This window comes from Carlito syrichta, unplaced genomic scaffold (assembly GCF_000164805.1).
Source record: "Carlito syrichta isolate Samal-C Ts95f unplaced genomic scaffold, Tarsius_syrichta-2.0.1 Scaffold313465, whole genome shotgun sequence".
Lineage (NCBI taxonomy): Eukaryota > Metazoa > Chordata > Mammalia > Primates > Tarsiidae > Carlito > Carlito syrichta.
In genome coordinates, this window is record NW_007257561.1 from 1 (window position 1) to 8,391 (window position 8,391).

The window sequence follows — 8,391 nt, forward strand, 5'->3', positions numbered from 1 at the left end:
TTATCAGTTTGTTATTTATTTCATTCACAGTATTCTTCATTACTGTTATCTCAGATATCAGCTCCTTCCTAGTTTCTTCTTGAGTCTCAATTCTTTTCTTATCTCTCCATTAATGTCTTGATATCTAGGTTTATAGTTTGAGACCCTTCATTCTGGGGGCTCTTTGTTGTTTGCATTCCGAAATCAGTTTTCTCAGTGTCTGCCTTCCCAGGCATCTGGGAGAAACCCATACTCTTCTTTTCATTTTTCTTCATCTGTGTAGATTTTTCTCTCTCTCCCTCTTTCCCTCCCCTTCTTTAATTCCGTTTTTGAGGGAAGGTGGAGTTGCTTTTGTTTCACTTCTGCAATATCCTGTTCTTCCTTATGAGGGTCTTCTGTCTTTGTTCACTTTTGAAGTTGGAGTGTGGGCTGCAGACTGTACTTCTTTTGCAGTTTTGAGGTTTAATTGAGGGGGAAGCTGTGGTTCAGAATGTATATGCTAATTGTAGCATCCACGATCAGGTGTATGAGCACACTGAAACCTATTTCCCTCTGCCTTACAATCTGTCCGTCTAGCAGTATGTAGTCTTGGTCCCTAGATTAAAATGGGGGTATAAAAGAGGAAAATAATGGAGGAAGGGGAGGTCAATAGAAGTTAGAGAGAGAGAAGAGTGAGAGGGAAAACAAACATACAGGTGAGACAATGACACAAGGCCGGAAAGAAGTGAAAAAAGACACGTAAGAAAGATTCTCTAAAGAATGCTGATAGGTACACAGAGACAGACCAATATAATCATGAAACTGTGTAAGTCAGAAGGCAAACAACAAAAATGTTCAAAATAAACAGTCAAAATGATAAAATCATAAGTCACAATAAGAGATCAGACTAAAATCACTTCAGCTCTGATCTCCGACCTCTCCCCTTTGTTTTTTGTTGTAGGCAACTAGATTTACTCGCAGTTTGGGTTTGGCTGCCTGGGAGTTGCTTTTATCAGATCAGCATGGGGTGGGGCTTTGTCTCCTATTTAGCAACGTTACCTTAGGAATCGAGGTGGGGGTTGTTGATAGGTAGGTGGGCAATGGAAATCTCTGCCTGGAGAATGGTGGAGGCAGATTCTCTTTCATAGATCCATTTCTTTCCGCTTGTCTGTTTCCCCAAGCTTGGGGTCACGTGCTGAGTGCCTCAGCCAGGGTGGGCCCAGATCTCCAGAGCTCCAAAGCTCCAAAGGGCAGGCGGTGAGTGGTGAGAGTGGCCCTGGGCCCCCCACAGGGTACTTCAGCCAGGAATGGGACCAGTGTCTCTGAGGGGCGGGCACCCAGAGCCTCCCTGAGTGACCAGTGGCTTGGTGCTGGGTGCTGGGTGAGAGACAATGTAGCCAGGGTGTGAGCTGAGACCCGAGACTCCCATGCATGCGGTGGAACAGCAGCAGCAGGGGGCTGCAATATCCAGCCCAGCATGGGACTTAAGGTCCCTGGGCCTAGAACCAGCACAGCTGGTGGTGGGTTGGGGGATAGGGGAAGAAAAGTAAGAATCTTTTTGGGAACTCAAATTTGGAGAATCTCACAAGTCCACCTATGCCATCGCCATCTTGCCCCTCAGGAATCCAAAGAGAGAATTGTAAAACATCTGGTCACATGTAAGGGACTCTCCATCAGACTAAAAGCAGATTTATCAGCAGAGACCTTACAAACTAGGAGAAAATAGAATGCTATATTCATAGTGCTAAAAGAAAAAGAAAATTGTCAGTCACAAATGTTATAATGCCCAGCAAAACTATCCTTCATAAATGAAGAAGAAATAAAGTCTTTCCCAGACAAGCAAAACTGAGAGAATTCACCACCACTATACTGACCCTATAACAAATTCTTAGGTGAGTCTCATATCTGGAAGTGAAAGAATAATACCTACCATTGTCAAAACATATTAAAATATAAAATTTCCAGGTAGAGGAAACACACAAATAATTAAGAGAAAGGACTTAAATGTTAACACTACAGAAACCATCCATCTGCAATGATAAACAATAAGACAGAAAGAAAGGAACAAAGGACACACAAAACAGTCAGAAAACAACAAAATGACAGGAATAAATCTTCACATATCAACAATAAACTTGAATGGAAATGAATTTAAATTTCCACTTAAAACATGTAGACTGGCTGAATAAATTGCCAGAAAAAAAATGACCCAACTATAAGAAACCTGCCTATAAGAAACTCATTTTATCAGTAAAGCTCCATAAAAACTGAAAAATAAAAGAAATGAAAAAAGATATGCCACACAAATAAAAACCAAAAAAAGCATAAGCAGCTATACTTATATCAGATAAAATGAACTTGAGATAAAAAACAGTAACAAAGTCATTACATAATGATAAAGGATTTAATTCATCAAGAAGATATAATAATTCTAAATATATGTGTACCTGACACTTGAGTGCCCAGATACTCATATATAATGAAAATACTGAGCCGGGCTCGGTGGCTCAGCCTGTAATCCCATGCCTTTGGGAGGCTGAGGTGAGTGGATTGCCTGAGCCCGTGGGTTCGAGACCCACCTGAGCAACTTGGCAAGACCTCATCTCTACAACAAAAATTAAAAAAAAAAAATTAGCCAGGCGTAGTAACGTGAACCTGTAATTCCAGCTACTTGGAAGGCTGAGGTGGAAGGATTGCCAGAGCCCAGCAGTCGAGGCTGCGGTGGCCGGGAACAGTCACTGCACTCCAGTCTATGCAACAGAGTGAGACTCCAACTCAAAAAAAAAAAAAAAGAAAATACTATTAGATCTAAAGTGAGAGATAGACTCCAATACAACAATAGTTGGGAACTTAAACATCCCACTTGGCATTTGTACAGCAAATCAACAAAGAAACATTTAAACTGTACTTTAGACCAAATGGACCTACCAGAAATCTACAGAACATGTTATCCAAAACCTACAGACTACACGTTCTCGTCATCAGTACATTCTCTAGGAAAATTCTCCAGGATAGATAAATATGTTAGGCTACAAAACACGTCTCAACAAATTCTTTAAAATTGAAATCATACGTATTATCTTCTCAGACATGAATGGAATTAATTAAAAATTAAAAATGAGAAGAAATTTGGAAACTATACAAACACATGGAAATTAAGCACCATGTTCCTAAAAACTCACCGAGTCAATGAAGAAATTAAAGAAGTAGTTAAAAAATTTCTTGAAACAAATAAAAAAAACAGAACAAACCCAAATCTATGGGATAGAATAAAAGCAATGCTACAGGGGAGTTTATAGCAATAAATACATTAAAAAGATGCCAGGCTCGGTGGCTCAGCCTGTAATCCCAGCACTTTGGGAGGGTGAGGCGAGTGGATTGCCCGAGTCCCTGGGTTCGAGACCCACCTGGGCAACTTGGCAAGACCTCATCTCTGCAATAAATAAAAAATTAGCCGGGCGTGGTAGCACGTGCCTGTAGTTCCAGCTACTTGGAAGGCTGAGGCAGAAGGACCGTGGGAACAGAGGCTGCGGTGGCCGGGAGCATTCCACTGCACTCCAGGCTGGGCAACAGAGTGAGATTCCAATTCAAAAAAAAAAAAAAGAAAATTTTCAAATAAATGATCTAATGATGCACCTCAAAGAACTAGAAAAGTAAGAACAAGCCAAACAAAAAGTTAGTAGAAGAAAAAATAATACATTTCAGAGCAGAACTAAGCAAAATAGAGACTAAAAATATACATAAAATCAACAAAATGTAAATTTGTCTTTGTGAACAAATAGAATTGATAAATCACTAGATAATCAAGTTGAAAAGAGAGAAGACAAACAAAATTAGAAAAAAAGGAGACAACCATGGATACCACAGAAATAAAAAGATCACCAATGACTATTATGAACAACTATACACTAATAAATTCAAAAGCTTAGAAGAAATGGATACATTCCAAGACCCATAAACCTACCAATATTGAATAAAAAACAAATATGGGCTGGGCACGGTGGCTCATGTCTGTAATATCAACATTTTGAGAAGCCGAGATGGGAAGATGCTTGAGCCCAGGAGTTTGAAATTGGCCTGGGCAGCAAAAGAGACTTCATCTTTACAAAGAAAGAAAGAAAGAAAGAAAGAGAGAAAGAAAAAAAAAAGTTAGGTGTGGGGGTACATGCTTGTAGTCCTAGCTACTCAGGAGGCTGGGGTGGAAGGATTGTCTGAGCCCAGGATGCTGAGGCTGCAGTGAGCCCTGATTGTGCCATTGCATTTCAGACTGTGTGACAGGGTGAGACCCCAACTCTAAATAAATGAATCCCTATTAAAATACCAATGTCACTTTTAAAAACAGAAATAAGAAAAACAATTCTAAAAATTGTGTGCAAAAAAAAAAGCCTGGATGGCCAAAGCAATTTTTAGCAATAAAGAAAATCTAGAGACATCACACTACCTAACTTCAAAAATATATTCAAAATATATTACAAGTCTATAGTAACCAAAGCATCATGGTATTGGCATAAAAATAGATATATAGACCAATATAACAGAATAGAGAACCCAGAAATAAATTCACAAATTTATAACCAACTGATTTTTGACAAAGGTGACAAGAACATATAATGGGGAATAGTTATTCTCTTCAATAAGTAATGGTGGGAAAACTGAATATCTATATGCAGAAGAATAAAACTAGATCTCTATCTCTCATCACATACAAAAATCAATTCAAAATGCAATGAAAATCTAAAAGTAGGACGTGAAACTATAAAACTATTGGAAGAAAATACAGGAAAATGTTTTAGGACATTGGTCTAGGGAAAGATTTTATGACTGAAACCTCAAAATCACAGGCAATACAAACAAAAATAGACAACTAGGACTATATTAAACTTCTGCACAGCAAAAAAAGCAATCAACAGAGTGAAGACAACCTGTTGAATGGCAGAAAGTACTTGCAAACTATTCAACTGACAAGGGACCAATATCCTGAATATACAAGAAACTCAAACAACAGCAAAACAGAAGAAAAATATAAACAAAACAAACAACCAAAAAGCCCATAAAAATTCCAGTAAGAAGTGAACAAAGGACATGAATAGACATTTCTCAAAATAAGACATACAAATGGCCAGCAGGTATATAAATAAATGCCCAATATTACTAATTATCAAGGTAATGCAAATCAAAATGTTCATGAGCTATCATCTTATTCTAATTGGAATAGCTATTGTATAAAAGACAAAAAATAGATGTCAAGGATGTGGAAAGAAAAAGAACTCTTTCAGCTAATTTCATTCTAGTCCCAATTTGTTGAGTGTTTTTATCACACAAGGGTGTTAAGTTTTGTCAAATTCTTTTGCTGCACATATCAAGGTAATCATCATGTGATTTTCTCCTTTTCTGTTAATGTACTGTATCACATTGGTTGATATTCACATGTTTAACCACCATTGCATCCCAGAAATGAGTCCACTTAGTCATGGTGTATAATCCTGTCGAAGTGCTATTGAATTTGTTTGGCTAATATTTTGTTGAGGAGTTTTGCACCTATATTCATTAGGAATATTAGCCCATAATATTCTTTTTTTTTTCTCTTGTAGTTTATTTTTTCTGAGTAATTCTGGCCTCATACAATGAGTTTGGAAGTGTTCTATCCTTTTTATTTTTTTGGAAGAGTTTGAAAATTATTGGTATCAATTATTCTTTAAATATTTGGTAAAATTAACCAGTGAAGTCTGGTCTTGAACTTTTCTTTGTTGAAATCGTTTTGATTATTGATTCTATCTCTTTTTATTATTGGTCCATTCAGGCTTTGTATTTCTTCTTGATTCAGTTTTTTTAGGTAGCATATTTCTAGGAATGTATTTATTGTATTTCTAGGAACGTTTGTTATCACACTATAGCCAAGACTTTCCTAACTAATGAATATTTCGTGAGTAAGCATTTATTTTTTTCTGGAAATAACAGTGCCTCATTAAAAAGTCTTACTTTTTCATTTATTTAATTAATTCAACAAATAAAATTGATTATATATCTATACAAAATAAATAAAAAACTTGCTTTATTTTCTCTGCCTCTGTCAGAAATTCAACTCCAAACTCTTCACCAGAAATATAAATGTCTTCTCAATATTCTTTGTCTGAGTCTCTATTAATTTCATCTTTCTGGAGGGGACTTTCCATCCAAGGGTTGTCTCTAAACTCTTGCACAACTGTCTTCCTGGAGATACCCTTCACCTCTATTCTGTGGAACATAAATTCTCTGGTTTCTGCAACTCAAATTGGCAAGGATTTTTACTTACTATTTCAACATCTATTTTCCTAGTTAATAGATTACAATCCCATGCCTCCTTTTCAGTAGGTTAGCTCTTTAACTTATTCCTGGCCAATGAGACGCAAGCAGTAAGGTTGTGTGTGACCTTCGAAAAATGTTCATCCTTCCTGTCCTTTCCTACACTAGGATTTCTCAGTCTTGGCACTGTTGACATTTTGGACTGTATAATCCTTTCTTGTGGGCATCTGTCCTGTGCATTATAGTGTGTTCAGCAGCATCTCTGGCTTCTACCTACTAGATGCCAGTAAAACCTTCTATCCCAACTGTGACAATTGGAAGTATCTTTGGACATTGCCAAATGCCTCCTAATGGGGAGAATCACCCCAGTTGAGAACCATTGCCCTATACTAGTGATTCTCAAACTTGAGTATGAATCAGAATCACCAGGATAACTTGTAAAAACGCAGATAGCTGGGTCTTCTTCCTAGAGTTACTGATTTAGTAGTTCTGGGTCAGGCTTGAGAATTTGCATGTTCCCAGGAAGTGCAGTCTGGGGACTGCACCGTGAGAACTGTTGATCTGTACTACCTTGCCTTGCAGATAAACCTGTCATTCCTACAAAATAAATATAACAATAGAAGTATGACTATAGGCCATTAAGGTAAATCATAACAGTGGAGTTCAGGAGGTTAGAAATTATGCTATTACAAGAAATTGGAAGGCAACTGCAAAATTTGTAATTTATGCATCAGATGAATAGTTCGTTTGTTTGCTCTAAGTTTAATAATTTTTCTCAAACAATATTACTCATAGAGATGGACAAAATGAAAAGAAACAATCTTAAAAGAGATGATAGAGATGACAGCAATTAATCTTATTAGTCTATAAGGTATGTGTTCACCCATCTTTATTCATCATTTTCCGAGTTGTTCTTGTTAAATTTTCTGTGGTAAATTTTACATATATTTCAGGGGCCATGTAAAAAAACCTATACAACCCCTTTCATTTAGTGCCACATAATTTTTAATACCTTAACTCAATAATTTGTGTTGGAACAGCAGAAAATTGCTTGAATTAGTGCTGTACATATTTTTGCAGACTGGAGAAAGAATATAAATAAATCACGATGGCCTGAATTTCAGTGGAGGTTAGTATTTAATCTTCTAGGTTTATAAGACATGACAGAAGTCTGCAGAGGCATTTTGAGATCATAACTTTTTAGCACTAATCAGTGCCTGCCTGGTATGCCTGATGCCAGCATTTAATTGTAGCCAAGAGAATTTGAGAAATGCACAGATCTATCCCCACACCAGCAAGATACAAACAAAATCAATAGCCCTGTGCTGGCAACATTATTTTATTGTTGTCTCCTTAATCTCCTCTACTCTTTTGCAATTACTTTTATTACTACTGCTCATTTAATGAGACCATGGATTTTGGAGCCAGATGGTACAATTAGTTAAATCTGGAAGACTCTAACGGAATTGAGTTCAAATCAGGTTAAAGGTAATAAAGTTACAAATTTTGCTGGTCATCACCTCATGGCACACTGTTCTGTACCTGTTACACACCAGAAATTAGTAAGGGTTTCAAGCAGAAATAATTGGATTAAAATTCAGAGAGACTACCTGTGCTTACTCGCTCACTCATTCATTCAACAAATATTTACTTATATTCTACCTGGGTCCTTTGGGATAACATAAAAAGGATAGTCATGGTCACTGCCTCATTGAGCTTGGAGTCTACTCAAGGAGAAAGACAATATCAAGAAAACAAGCAAGATCACTATGCATTTGTGACACTAGGAAGGGAGGAGGCAGGGAATAGACTAGAGCAGTTTAGGTTGGTACTCATTTGGGGAAGCTCTCTGAGGAAGTGCTATTAAAGCTGAGACCCAAATAGTGGGAAGGAGTTGATTTTGGGGAGAACAAGAGAAATGTCATTACTGTTTGTTGGAATGAATAGTAGGTGCAAAGACCTTGGGATGAAAGTCACTTGGTGTTTCCAAGGAACACAAGGACACCCAGTGAAGAAGGGAGGACAGCCAAAGATAAAACTGGAGAATGCCTAGGAACTGCTAGACCAGAGTTGTGATTGAGTGATGAAAGGGCATTTGACCCTGAGACTATCTGGTGACTTTAAATACATCTTTGTGTCAAAATGCTGATG